Here is a 15,028-nt window from a genome sequence, read left to right on the forward strand (position 1 = left end):
ATGGAAAACACTATGGAGGCTCCTTAAAAAACTAAAAATAGAACTACCATATGACCCAGCAATCCCACTACTGGGCATATACCCTTAGAAAAGCATAATTCAAAAAGAGTCATGTACCACAATGTTTACTGCAGCTCTGTTTACAATAGCCAGGACATGGAAGCAACCTAAGTATCCATCAACAGATGAATGGATAAAGAAGATATGGCACAAATATACAATGGAATATTACTCAGCCATAAAAAGAAACGAAATTGAGTTATTTGTAGTGAGGTGAATGGACCTAGAGACTGTCATACAGAGTGAAGTAAGTCAGAAAGAGAAAAACAAATACCGTATGCTAACACATATATATGGAATCTAAAAAAAAAAATGGTTATGAAGAACCTAGGGACAGGACAGGAATAAAGATGCAGATGTAGAGAATGGACTTGAGGACACGGGGAGGGGGAAGGTAAGCTGGGACGAAGTGAGAGAGTGGCATGGACATATATACACTACCAAATGTAAAACAGATAGCTAGTGGGAAGCAGCCACGTAGCACAGGGAGATCAGCTTGGTGCTTTGTGACCACCTAGAGGGGTGGGATAGGGAGGGTGGGAGGGAGGGAGATGCAAGAGGGAAGAGATATGGGGATATATGTATATGTATAGCTGATTCATTTTGTTATACAGCAGAAACTAACACACCACTGTAAAGTAATTATACTCCAATAAAGATGTTAAAAAAAAAAGAATGATCAAAATAGAAAATTACCATTTGGCAAACTGTCAGGTCTGAGAGTTAATTTTATCCTACTTACAAACTAATAAGTTAGCCTGATACCACTTCATAGATGGTGGCCAAAAACAGACTCCTGGATCAAAGACAAAGGACTTTATCACTTACAGCATAGCAAACAGAATAAGCATCATTTTATTTCCATCAGTTCTCCTTGTTCTCGAGTTCCATGGGGGCAACATAATACAGCAACATAATACAGCCCTCATGAAAAGGATTAGTGCTCTTATAAAAGAGATACCACAGAGACCCCCAGCCCCTTCCACTATATGAAGACACAGAAAAAAGGCACTGGCTGTGAACCAGGAAGAAGACCCTCACCTGACCAGGCCTGCACCTTGAGCTTGCACTTTCCAGCCTCCAGAACAGGAGTATGGCAAGGATGCCCACTTTCACCACTTCTGTTCAACATAGTACTGAAAGTTCTAGCCAGAACAATTAGGCAGGAAAAGAAATAAACGGCATCCAGATTGGAAAGGAAGAAATAAAATTATCTCTGTTTGCAGATGATATGATCTCATATGTAGAAAACCCTAAAGACTCTATAAGAAAGCTTTAGAACTAATAAATGAATTTGGCAAAGTAGCAGATTAAAAAGTTAACACGAGGGCTTCTCTGGTGGCGCAGTGGTTGAGAGTCTGCCTGCCAATGCAGGGGATATGGGTTCGTGCCCCGGTCCGGGAAGATCCCACATGCCGCGTAGCGGCTGGGCCTGTGAGCCATGGCCGCTGAGCCTGCGCGTCCGGAGCCTGTGCTCTGCAACAGAAGAGGCCACAACAGTGAGAGGCCCACATACCGCAAAAAAAAAAAAAAAAAAAAAGTTAACACGAAAAAATCAGTTGCATTTCTATACACCAATAATAAACAATCTGACAAGAAATTTTAAAATAATTCCATTTACAATAGCACCAAAAAACTTAGGAATTAATTTAACCAAGGAGGTGAGAGACTCATACAATGAAAAGTATAAAATATTGCTAAAGGAAATTAAAAAGGATATAAATAAATGGAACACATCCCATATTCATGGATTAGAAGACTTAATATTGTTAAAATGGCAATACTACCCAAAGCAATCTGTAGATTCAATGCAATCTCTAACAAAATTCCAATGATATTTTTTGCAGAAATAGAAAAACCTATCCTAAAATTCATATGGAGTCTCAAGGGACCCTGTATATGTCCTAAAACAACCTTGAAGAAGAACAAAACTGGAAGACTCACACTTCCTAATTTCAAAACTTACTACAAATCTATGGTAATCAAAACAGTATGAAGAACAAACAAAAAAACAGTATGGTATTGGCATAAAGACAGACATATTGACCAATGGAATAGAATAGGGAGCTCAGAAATAAACATCTATGGTTAAATGATTTTTGACAAGGGTGCCAAGACCATTCAATGGGGGGAACAATCTTTCCAACAAATAGTGCTGGGAAAACTGGATATTCACATGAAAAAGAATGAAGCTGGACCCTGACCTAACATCTTATACAAATATTAATTCAAAATAGGTCAAGGACCTATATGTAAGACCTAAAACAATAAAACTCTTAGAATAAAAAGGACAAAAGCTGCAAAACATTTGATTTGGCAATGATTTCTTGGATATGACACCAACGGCACACATAACAAAATAAAAAAGACAAATTGGATTTCATGAAAATTTTAAAATGTTGTTCATCAAGAAACAGTATCCACAGAGTAAAAAGGTAACCCACAGAATGAGAGAAAATATTTTCAAATCATATATCTGATAAGGGATTAATATTCAGAATATACAGAGAACTCCTAAAACTCAACAACAACAAAAAAACCCAATTCAAAAATGGTCAAAGGACTTGAATAGATATTTCTCCAAAGAAGATATACAAATAGCAAATAAGCACATGAAAGGAGTTCAACATCACTAATCCTAAGGGAAATGCAAATCAAAATTACAATGAGATACCCACCTCATACCCATTAGGATGGCTACTATCAGAAAACAACAAGTGTTGATGAGGATGTTGAGAAATTAGAACACTTGTGCACTGTTGGTGGGGATGTAAAATGGTACAGCTACTGTGGAAAACAGTATGATGGGTCCTCAAAAAATTAAAATTGGAATTATTATATGACCCAGAAATTCCACTTCTGGGTATATACCCAAAAGAATTGAAAGTAGGGTCTCGAAGAGATATTTGTACACCCGTTTCACGGCAGCATTATTCACAATAGCTAAAACATGGAAACAGCCCAAGTATTCATCAATGGATGCATGGATAAGCATAATGTGGTATATACCATCAATGGAATGTTGTCCAGCGTTAAAAAGGAAGGAAATTCTGCAATATGCTATAACACGAATGAAACTTGAGGATGTCTGCTAAGTGGAATAATTCAGTCACAAAAAGACAAATACTGTATGATTTTTGTTATGTGTATATATATATCTTTACATATATAGGGATGTGTGTGTGTGTGTGTGTACAGGCATACCTTGGAGATACTGCAGACCACTCCAATAAAGTGACTATCACAACAAAGCAAGTCACACAAATGTTTTGGCTTCCCAGTGCATATAAAAGTTATGTTTACACTGTAATGTCGTCTACTAAGTGTGTGATAGCATTATTTGTTAAAAAAAAAATACACACCTTAATCTAAAAATACTGCTAAAAACTGCTATCATTTGAGTCTTCAGTGAGTTGTAATCTTTTTGCTGGTGGAGCATATTGCTGATATCTGATGACTGATCAGGTTGCTGAAGGCTGGGGTGGCTGTCACAATTTTTTAAAAATAAGGCAGTGATGAAGTCTGCTGCATCAATTGAGTATTCCCATCGTGAACGATTTCTCTGTAGCGTGCAATGCTGTTTTATAGCATGTTACCCACAGTAGAACTTCTTTCAAAACTGGAAACAGTCCTCTTAAATCCTGCTGCTGCTTTATCAACTGAGTTTATGTAATATTCTAAATCCTTTGTTATTTTAACAATCTTCACAGCATCTTCACCATGCATAGGTTCCATTTCAAGAAACCACTTTCTTGGGAGTTCCCTGGTGGTCCAGTGGTTAAGACTCCTTGCTCTCAATGCAGGGGGCCCAAGTTTGATCCCTGGTCAGGGAACTAGATGCCGCATGCCACAACTAAGAGCCCACATGCCACAACTAAGTGCCCACATGCCATAACTAAAAAAAGAGCCCACATGACCCAGTGCAGCCAAAATAAATAAATAAATATTTTTTAAAAAGTAAAGAAGAAAAAAGAAACCATCTTCTTTCCTCAACCATAAGAAGCAACTCCTCATCCATTAAAATTGTATCTGGAGGTTACAGCAATGCAGTCACATCTTCAGACTCCCACTTCTAATTCTAGCTCTCGTTTCCACCACGTCTGCAGTTACTTCCTCCACTGAAGTCTTGAACCCCTCAAAGTCATCCATGAGGGTTGAAATCAACTTCTTCCAAACTCCTATTAGTGTTGATGTTTTGACCTCTTCCCATAAAGTACAAATATTTTCTTAACGTTCTTAATGGCATCTAGAATGGTGAATCCTTTCCAGAAGGTTTTCTTCTCTTTTTTTAAAAAAATATATATATTTATTTATTTATTTTTAGCTGTGTTGGGTCTTTGCTGCTGTGCATGGGCTTTCTCTAGTTGTGGCAAGAGGGGGCTACTCTTCATTGCAGTGCGCGGGCTTCTTATTGCGGTGGCTTCTCTTGTTGCAGAGCACAGGCTCTAGGCACACGGGCCTCAGTAGTTTTGGCACGTGGGCTCAGTAGTTGTGGCTCACAGGCTTTAAAGCACAGGCTCAGCACTTGTGGCACACAGGCTTAGTTGCTCTGCAGCATGTGGGATCTTCTTGTACCAGGGCTTGAACCCATGTCCCCTGCAATGGCAGGTGGTTTCTTAACCACTGCACCACCAGGGAAGTCCCCAGAAGATTTTCAATTGACTTTGCCCAAATCCATCAGAGGAATCACTGTCTATGGCAGCTATAGACTTATGAAATGTATTTCTTAAGTCATAAGACTTGAAAGTCAAAATTTCTCCTTGATCCATGGAGTGCAGAATGGATGTTGTGTTAGCAGGCATGAAAATGTTAATCTCATTGTACATTCCATCAGAGCTCTTGGGTGACCAGGTATATTGTCAACGAGTAGTAATATTTGGAAAGGAATCTTTTTCTGAGCAGTAGGTCTCAGTGGGCTTTAATTACTCAATAAACTATATTATAAATAGATGTTCTATCACCCAGGCTTTGCTGTTCCATTTATAAACCGTAGGCAGAATAGATTTCGCATAATTCTTAAGGGCCCTAGGATTTTCAGAATGGTAAATGAGCACTAGTTTCAAATTAAAGTCACCAGCTGCATTAGCCCCTAACAACAGAGTCTGCCTGTCCTTTGAAGCTTTGAAGCCAGGCATTGACTTCTCCTCTCTAGGTATAAGAGTCCTAGACAGCATCTTCTTCCAATATAAGGCTGTTTAATCTACATTGAAAATCTGTTATTTAGTGTAGCCAGCTTCATTAATTATCTTCACTAGATCTTCTGGATAATTTGCTGCAGCTTCTGCATCAGCACTTGTGGCTTCACCTTGCACTTTTACATTAGAGATGGCTTCTTTCCTTAGACCTCGTGAACCAACCTCAGCTAGCTTCAAACTTTTACTCTGCAGTTTCCTTACCTCTCTCAGCCTTCATAGAATTGAAGAGAGTTAGGGCCTTCCTGTGGACTAGGCTTTGATTTAAGGGAACGTTGTGGCTGGTTTAATCTTCTAACCAGGCCACTAAAACTTTCTCCATATCAGCAATAAGGCCGTTTTGCTTTTTTATTTGTGTGTTCACTGGAGTAGCACTTGTAATTTCCTTCAAAAACTTCTCCTTTGCATTCACAACTTGGCTAACTGGCACAGGAGGCCTAGCTTTCAGCCTGTCTCAAACTTCGACATGCCTTCCTCACAAAGCTTAATTATTTCTAGCTTTTAACATGAGAGACATGCGACCCCTTCTTTCACTTGAACACTCAGAGGCCACTGTAGAATTATTAATTGGCCCTGTTTCAAAATTTTTGTGTCTCAGACACCAAGGGGGGAAAGTGGGGGGGGGGCGTTATGAATTGGGAGATTGGGAATGACATGTATACACTAATATGTATAAAATGGATAACTAATAAGAACCTGCTGTATAAAAAATAAATAAAATAAAATTCAAAAAAAATAAAATATGAAATATAAAAAAAAAATTTGTGTGTCTCAGAAAATAAGGAGGCCCAAGGAGAGGGAGAGAGATGGGGAAATGGCTGGTAGATGGAGTAGTCACAATGCCCACATTTATTAAGCTCACCATCTCATGCGGGCAGGTTTCATGGTGCCCCCAAATAATTACAACAGTAACATCAAAGATCACTGATCACAGGTCACCATAACAAAGATAATAATAATGAAAAAATTTGAAATATTGCAAGAATTAGTAAAATGTGACACAGAGACATGAAATAAGCAAATGGTGCTAGAAAAATGGTGCCAGTAGACTTTCCTCAATGCAGGGTTGTCACAAACCTTCAATTTGTAAAAAACGGAGTATTTGTGAAATGCAATAAAATGAAGTGCAATAAAGCAAGGTATACCTGTACTATACACACACATACACACACACCACGGAGAGACAGAGAAAGAGAGAGAGAGAGAGGTACTTTAAGGGATTGGCTCACGTGACCATGGAAGCTTGGTGAGTTCAAAATCTGCAGGATAGGGCAGCAGACTGGAGACCCAGGGAAGAGCTGCAGTTCAAGTCCAAAGGCAGTCAGCTGGCAGAACTCTGTATTGCTAGGGGGAGGTAAGGTTTTTGTTCTATTAAGGTCTTCAACTGATTGAATGAGGCCCACACATGTTATATAGCATAATCTGGTTTACTCAAAGTCCACTGAGTTAAATGTTAATCGTATCCAAAACACACCTTCACAGAAACATCCAGAATAATGTTTGTCCAATATATCTGTGTACTGTGGCCCAGTCAGGTTAACGCATAACCATCACAAGTCCACCCCTTGTCTAGTTGGCACTCGTATGCATCTCCTCAAATTTAATAATCGAATAAAGACAGTAACGAGGTCATAAGTTTGCCTAACATGATACAACTCTCCTGCATAGACAACTGAAAACACCCTAACCCTTTCCCCAGAAGAGGATGCAAAGTCCTTGGGTGATGTTTATTCTTCTTCCTGATATCCCATAACTTAAAAACTATGCTATAAAGTTAACAATAAATACTATGACATAAAGTCAATAATGTTACATGACTATGTTACATGATAAAGGAATAAGAGAGAGAAGAAAACAAAGATATTTGCTCAAGACACACGCACACGTATTAATAATAACATAAGGAAAAAATACTCGACAAATACAGTCCTCGTTTCTGTAGCTGGTCGTGTGGTTGCTGATGGTATTTAGAACTACCTTCTTCTACTCCCATACAGTGTTCCTGTTGCCCTCAGCAAGCACTTCAGCAAGTCACAGTTCTTTATTTGTTGGAGTGGCCCAAATCTTCATGCCTGAAGTGTCCTGGGCCATTAGTAATCCTGCCTGAATTGAGTTGTTATAGTTTTCCACTGACTTTAATCACAGGCATGGTAATACTAAGAGACACCCTGTGGGATCTCTTGTATCCCAGACATATCTGTGTTGTGGAGGAGTAGTCCAGTTTCCCTTTGGTTTTTTTTGTTTGTTTTGTTGTTGTTGTTGCTGTTTTTGTCTGCACCATGCAGCTTGTAGCATCCCAGTTCCCTGACCAGGGATCGAACATGGGGCCCTGCAGTGAAAACGCTGAGTCTTAACCACTGGGTGCCAGGCAATTCCTCAATTTCCCTTTGGTAGTCAGGATCAATCACCCCAGTCAGCCCAGTAAAACTCTTCTTTCCCTGTTGACCCAGAGGCATGAGGAGCTCAAAGTGGCTGAGTGGCAGTATTAATTTCCAGTTCCATGGAATTATTATTGTGTCTCCTAGTAGAAGCATTTCTCCCTTTGGAACTAAGACCTGTAGGCTAGTAGAACATAAGGTCATGAGGACAGGTAGCGAAAATTTTACTAGTGGGTCACTAGGGGTGCCACTCTCATTTCTACTCCTAGATACCTGTGAATCCTGGCTGTGGGAGAAACAGCACTGTATATTGGACATTGATTCAGAGCATATAAGCCTCCTGGAGAACTTTTTCCCAGCCCTGCAAGGGACTGCCACCTAGCTAGCCCAATAACTGAGTCTTTGAAAAGCCATTCTGCCATTCTATCAAGCTGCTTCAGGAGGGTGGGGAACATGGTAACATCAGTGAATTCCATGAGCATGGGCCCATTGCTGCACTTCCTTTGCTATCAAATGAGTTCTTTGAATAGAAGCAATGCTGTGTGGAATACCATGATGGTGGATAAGGCATTCTCTAAGTCCACGGATGGTAGTTTTGGCAGAAGCATTGTATGCAGGGAAAGCAAATCCATATCCAGAGTGTCTATTCCAATAACAAAACGTTGCCCCTTCCATGACAGACGTATGGTGCAGTGTAATCAACCTACCACCACGTAGCTGGCTGATCACCCCAGAGAATGGTGTCATATCAGGGATTAAGTGTCATATCACTCAATCTCAGTGCTCAGATTGAGCACTCAGCGGTGGGGGTAGTCAAGTTAGCCTTGGTGAATGGAAGCCCATGTTGCTGATCCCATGCATAACCTCCATCCCTGACCCCAGGGCCACTTTTTTCATAACTTCACTGGGCAATGACAGGGATGGCTAGGGAAGGAGGCCAACTGGTATCCACAGAATAAATTATTCTAGCCACTTACGAAAATCTTCCTCTGCTGAGGTCACCCTTTGGTGAGCATTCACATGGGACACAAATATCTTCATGTTGTTCACCCATTCAGAAAGGTCAATCCATGTATCTCTTTCCAAGACTTCCTTGTCACCAATTTTCTAATCATGTTTCTTCCAAGTCCATGACCATCCAGCCGAAGCACTGGCCATAGCCCATGAACTGGCATATAATCACTCATCAGGCCTTTTCTCTTTCTAAGCAAAATGAAAAACCAGTTGCATTGCTTGAAGTTCTGCCCACTGGGAGGATTTCCTTTTACCATTATCCTTCAGGAATGTCCCAGAAAGGAGCTATAGTACTACAGCTGTCCACTTTTAGGTGGAGCCTGCATGTCCTGAAGAACCATCAGTAAACCAGGCCCAAGTTTTCTCATCCTCTGTCAACTGATCACAGGGAACTTCCTATGAGGCCATAGGTGCAGGCTGAGAGAGAGAAGGTAAGATAGCATGAGTTGGGATCATGGATATTTAGGCCACTTCTTCATGTAACTTACTTGTGCCTCCAGGGCCTACTGAGACTTTAGTCTAGTTACAGCTTCAGAAGCAAAAAGGGGTGAGTCCTGAAGAGAATCACCAGTATTTTGCAAGGCAACTGCCTCAGGGGAGGCCATTACAGTTTCACAGAGCAACGTAGCGTAAATCTCCACAGACAGGGTTAGAGAGGCTGCTTCTACTGGCAAAGAAGATTCAACAGTATGTAGGCACTCAATGTCCTCAGCTTCATCAGGGTATTCTCACACGTCCCACTCCAAATTTCAGATCCCATTCCTTCCTCATAATGCCCTCACTTTTCAATTTGCATTGTAATTCAGCCACTCTCATGATAAGATTTCAGCAATCTCAGCCCTGTGGCTATAGGAGCTAAAAGTCTCTTTCAGGATAGACATAGAAGATTTCAGGTGATTTATATATTGCTTAAGCTGGGAATTTGAATCCCTGATCTCATCCTTTTCTTCCCCGACTTTGTCCAGTGACATTAGAAGCAACCAGCCAACCTCATTATATGCATTAGTTTGTCAAAAATGTTCGAAGGTATCATATATATGGTTACCCAGGTCCTTGCCCCTTGTGTTTGATTAGGAGCATCCAATTGGGATATTTTGCATATTTCTATTTTCATAACATGCCATGAACTATACCACTACTACTACTCTCTTTATTATTAGAAACAGAATCATTAGTCTTTAAATCTAATATTAGAGAGCCAATTCCAAAAACCCCAGAACCAATTCAGAAAATTCATCCTTAAGATTCTGCTCCTTTAGAAGCCTTATCAGCACCATAATCTGTATTAGTCAAGATTCTCCTGAGAAACAGAACCAACGGAATGTGTATCTAGATATCTATCTATACATATCAATCTAAATATATAGATATACAGCCTCACAGCGTATCTACTGTTAAAGTGAAGACATGTAGGGCATCATCCACGTTAAAATGAGAGATTGATTGATTTACTTTAAGGAACTGCCTCACATGATCATAGAGGGTTGGTAACCCAAAGGCTGTCTGCTAGCAGAATTTATTCTTGCTATGGGGAGATATGTCTTTGCTCTATTAAGGCCTTCGGCTGATTGGAGGAGGCCCACCTGTTATTGTAGGATACTCTGCTTTACAATAGAGTAAATTTAATGTTTAAATTTTAAATCCACCAATTTAAATGTTAATCTTATCCAAAAAAAAAACACCTTCACAGAAATGTCCAGAGTAATGTTTGACCTAATATCTGGGCACCATGGCCCAGCCACATTGACACATAAAATCAACCATCACAAATGGTCACCTCTGAGCAATGAGATTATGAATTTATTTTAAATTTATTTGCTTCTGCTACTTTTTCTATAATGATTATGTATTATTTTTGTAATAAGAAAATCAAATATATTTTTTCAATAGTTAAGAAAAAGATTTGCTTTAGGAAGTCTTCTCTAAATAGCATGCACTGAGATTATACATACCACAACAGGTCTTTAGTATATTGTATATATTATGTATGTTACTGTGTGTTTGTCTCTCTACACTGGGAAGTCTTTGAAGGGGCCTTCTCTTTTCATGTGTATATTTACTCCAAGCACAGTACTCGGCAACACAGTAGACACTCAGAGAATGAATGGCCAACAACAGAAGAAACATTACCTAAAATCAATATTGTTACCCCACCTCCCCATACAAAACCTGCCCCTTCTCTGGAATTTCCTTGACCTCTTCAGACTCCTAGACTAGAAATGGTAACTATGTAGCACATGTTTCGAAATTCAGTCAATTTTATATCAGAAATGCCTCTAGCCCCTGGCCTTTTGCTATCTCCACTTCCATTGCATAAATTTGAATATTCCACCTGTTAAAACATGTATTTTACTTAAAAAGTAATAAAAAAGATTATAAAAAACTACATTAATTCTATTATTTATTTAAAAAGAAAAACAAACATGCAAAATAGCCAGAAATTTTCTGAAAAAAGATTGATGAAGAGGATCTGGCCCTACCAAATTTTGAAACATACTGTAAAACTATAGTAAATAAAACAATATGGTGTTGAAACTTACAACAGTATGGAACTGAATATAGTCCAAAGTAGATCCAGATACATCTGGGAATGTAGCATATGCTAATAATTATATTACACATTAATGGTGGAAAACATTAATTATTCTGGAAGAAAAATTAAATTGGATTCTGTGTTTTTCCCAAGCACCAATTCTCAGAAACCAACTATCTGATTCTCCACCACCAACTGGGCATCCAGCAACTCAATCCTGACACTATCTGGAGTTAGGGCAACCCCCACAGTTAAGGGTTCAGACCCACAGGACTGCCTCCACTCAGACACTAGTTGCAAGTCCCAGGTCCCTAAGCTACCCACACTTCTGTCCAACTTGGCTACAGATTCGGGGTTCCCACAAAATCCCCTCCTTAGGGGAAACTGAAAATTTTTGAGACTGACCCACAACTCAGGAAATCACTTGACTTAGGTTTAGTAGCTTATTAGAAAGGATACAACTCAGGCACACCCAGATGGAAGAGGTGCACAGGACAAGGTACTGGGGGAGTGACGCAGAGCTAGCATGCCCTCTGGGTGTACCACCCTGCCAGGACATCAATGGGTTCACTCACACTGATTGTTCAAGCATTTTTATAACCCATCTCCAGCCCCACTCCACTCTCCAGAGGTTGGAGGCACGGGGCTGAGACTTCCCATCCTCTAATCACATGTTTGGTCTTCCTAGTGACCAGCCCCCACCCTGAGGCTATCTAGGGTCCCTACCTTGACTCACCTCAATAGCACAGACTCAGGTATATTCTAAAGGGGACTGTAATGGATAACAAAAGACACTCCTATCTCTCAGAAAACAAATGGTTTAGTTCTGTTCCAGGAACCACAGACAAAGACCAAATATATATTTTTATTATATCACAGATTATCTCATTCCTTACCAAAATAAAATAAATTCCAAATGACTCAAAGATTAAAATGAAACACAAAACCTTAAAAATACAAAAGAAAACATGGCAGAAATTTAAAAATATTTTTTGGGTGTAAAGCTTGTTTTACACAGTATAGCACAAAATTCAAACACACATAAAAGAAAAAAGATACAACTGACTACCTGAAAAAAATACAACTGACTACCTGAAAAAAATTTTAACGTTTAATTGGAAAAAAAGGCATAAATACGAAATATAAATAACACTGGGACAAATTAATTGCAACACAGAAAACACAGAGAGCTCCTGCAAATCCATAAGAAACCAAATAGGAAAACAGAAGATGTAAATAGACAGTTCACAGAAAAAAACCTACAAACGAATCTTACATATAAGTTGTATGCTCAGCCTCACCCTCAACAAACAAAACTATAAGGGAGTTCCCTGGTGGACCAGTCGTTAGGAATCCACGCTTTCACTGGTAGGGGAACTAAGATCCTGCAAGCTGCACGGTGCAGCCAAAAAAAACCCCCAAAACTTTCAGATACCATTTTTCACCTATAAAATTGGCAAAGGTAGAAACAAAATGTTCAACATTTTGAGGATATCCTTCCTGTCCTTTATATATATAAATATTTAATATATATATGTATTTTTTTGGCAGTGTCACATGGGATCTTAGTTCCCCGATCAGGGATCGAACCCGTGCCCCCTGCAATGGAAGCGCAGTCTTCACCACTGGACCACAAGGGAAGTACCCTAAATATTTAATATTTTTATGAAATCATATGTGTATATACATGATTTCATAAAAATAAGACACTGGGTATACTTTGTATATTTCATATGTTCATGTATATAATTCTGCATCCCGCTTTTATAGATACATAAATTGGGGGGGCTGCAAAAATGAAAACATTATAAATTTTTTTAATATAGTCAATGTTAGTATCTTTTTAAATTTTTATTTGGCTGCGCCGGGTCTTAGTTGAACACACAGGATCTTTTAGCTGCAGCACGTTGGATCTAGTTTCCTGACCAGGGATGGAACTCGGGCCCCCTGAACTGGGAGTGCGGAGCCTTAGCCACCGGACCACCAGGGAAGTCCCCAATGTTAATATTTTGATGCATATCCTCTGTCCTTTTTTGTATAGATGCATGGGGAATGGTTTAAAAACTGAGAACATATTATACATGCTATTTAAAACATGATTTTCCCCCTTATTTATGTTATTAAAAATGTTTCATCACCTTCTGCATGGACTTTTCAACCCCTTTCTTTCTGATTGCCCTATCCTCAGTCTTCTCCCTTAGTTCATCCTCCATTCCACCTCCAGTGTTACCTTCATCACTAGTTCTTTGGGTGGATTCTCACCAAAGAATCCAGCTGGCAGGCTTAGGCCCAGACTTCTTAACTAGCAAACCAGGCCCTAACAGTCAGGACAAGCTACTTCACCAGATTTGTCTCTTGCAAATCTTATCCACCCACCTTCCGCTGGGCATGCCAGGCCCTTCCACTGTCGCTCTCTGTCTGATATCACTCTCCTAAGCCCTCTTCTCCTGCAAAGTATCTATGTATCATTCAAAACTTACCTCCTCCAAGAAGCCTTCCCTGATACTCTGAGTTAATACGTTTGTGCTCAGAGCACTGCATTCATCCCTTAAATAAAACATCCTATACTTTACTGTCATTTTTTTACAAGTTTATCTCCCTAACTAGGCTACCTGCTTCTTGAGGATTAAGGATCTCCAGAACTAATCATGCATCTCCTTCTACTATGTAACTCAAACTTAGATGCTTTCGCGATTCTCAAATACACAAAACCACTTAAAAGCATTATATACCAAGGCAGTCGCTAGAAGACTGGGAACAATCTAAATGTTAACCAGTAGGTGACTGGCTAATCAGGTCATTCTTACAAAGAATATCATGCAGCTGTTAATAAGAATGAGGAAGATGTATTTGTATTGATATGTAACAATCTCCAAGATACTTTAAGTGTAACACACCCAATAGTGCATATTATAAATTGCCATTTTGTGTGGGGGAAATTTCTTATATTTATATACGTATTTATTTAGAAATTCAGAGAGCATCTGGGGAATTCACACTATCTAAAGGAAACTTATGTAGCTAAAGGTACCTGCCAGGAGGAAGTTGAACTAGAGGAGGTAGGAAGACCTTTCACCATATACCCTTTGGCACCTTCTGAATTCTGAACAGTTTTAGTCATTACCTATAAAAATAAAATACAAAACATCAGTGAATACCTGGTATCTAGGCAGGGGGTGAGAACTGGATACGAGAAAACAGTTGTGGACATCTTTCAGAATAAAGGAGCCCTCTCAAGGGCCGGACACCACTGCTCAACAAAGTTTGAGTTTTCAAAATTGCCTTGAGGGCCTGAAGCCTCAGCACTGTGTCGTGTGCCCGAAGCGTGGACTGACTCTTGCTTTTCCTCAATTGCCATCGCACCAATCAGGTAGCTTTCTAAAGGCTTCTAGCACTTTCCACCTCACATTATATCTCTTCGTCTTCCCTACGCCTAAAACACCTACGATACTGGTCAAGGGTCCTTATCAAATCCACTCTGTTACCCACCCCCCCGCCCACAGCACCTAAAACACCGTCCAGCACACATTACACAGTCAAGAAAACTATTGACCGGGATGAAAGCAGCAAGGCGATAAAAAGGGCAAACGGCGCGAGTGGGGGAGAGAGGATGCCCACCCTACACCCTGCGGCCGGAGACCTCCGGGAAAGAGCAGCGGCCTCTCCCCTCACGCCCTGACGCACGCGGCCAACAAGCCCGCTCCGCCTACGCCCTCTGGTCCGGGGTCAGCAAAACCGGGCGCTAGGCAGCGCACGGGGCACCCTGCCAGCCCTGGTTGCCAGGGGGAAACGCTCCTCCCGAGCTCAATGGCGCCGCGGCCAACGCGAGGGGCGGGGCTACGTGCGGCCGC

General features: G+C 40.3%; 1 protein-coding gene across 3 annotated transcripts in view; it reads right to left on the reverse strand.

Moving 5' to 3' along the window:
• PSPH (phosphoserine phosphatase) overlaps positions 1–14,984 on the reverse strand; it is a 50,038-nt gene extending 35,054 nt beyond the window's left edge. Inside the window, exons 1-3 of one of the 3 annotated variants that reach the window (XM_060124143.1) lie at positions 14,796–14,984; positions 14,209–14,301; positions 6,482–6,596 (exon numbers count right to left, since the gene is read on the reverse strand). The gene's annotated coding sequence lies outside the window, so the exon portion shown is untranslated. Of the gene's footprint in view, positions 1–6,481; positions 6,597–14,208; positions 14,302–14,335; positions 14,769–14,795 lie in introns of those variants that run through there. The other 2 variants (XM_060124145.1, XM_060124144.1) reach the window with 2 other exon arrangements.
• Positions 14,985–15,028: the final 44 nt, after the last annotated feature.

This window comes from Lagenorhynchus albirostris, chromosome 15 (assembly GCF_949774975.1).
Source record: "Lagenorhynchus albirostris chromosome 15, mLagAlb1.1, whole genome shotgun sequence".
Taxonomy (NCBI): domain Eukaryota; kingdom Metazoa; phylum Chordata; class Mammalia; order Artiodactyla; family Delphinidae; genus Lagenorhynchus; species Lagenorhynchus albirostris.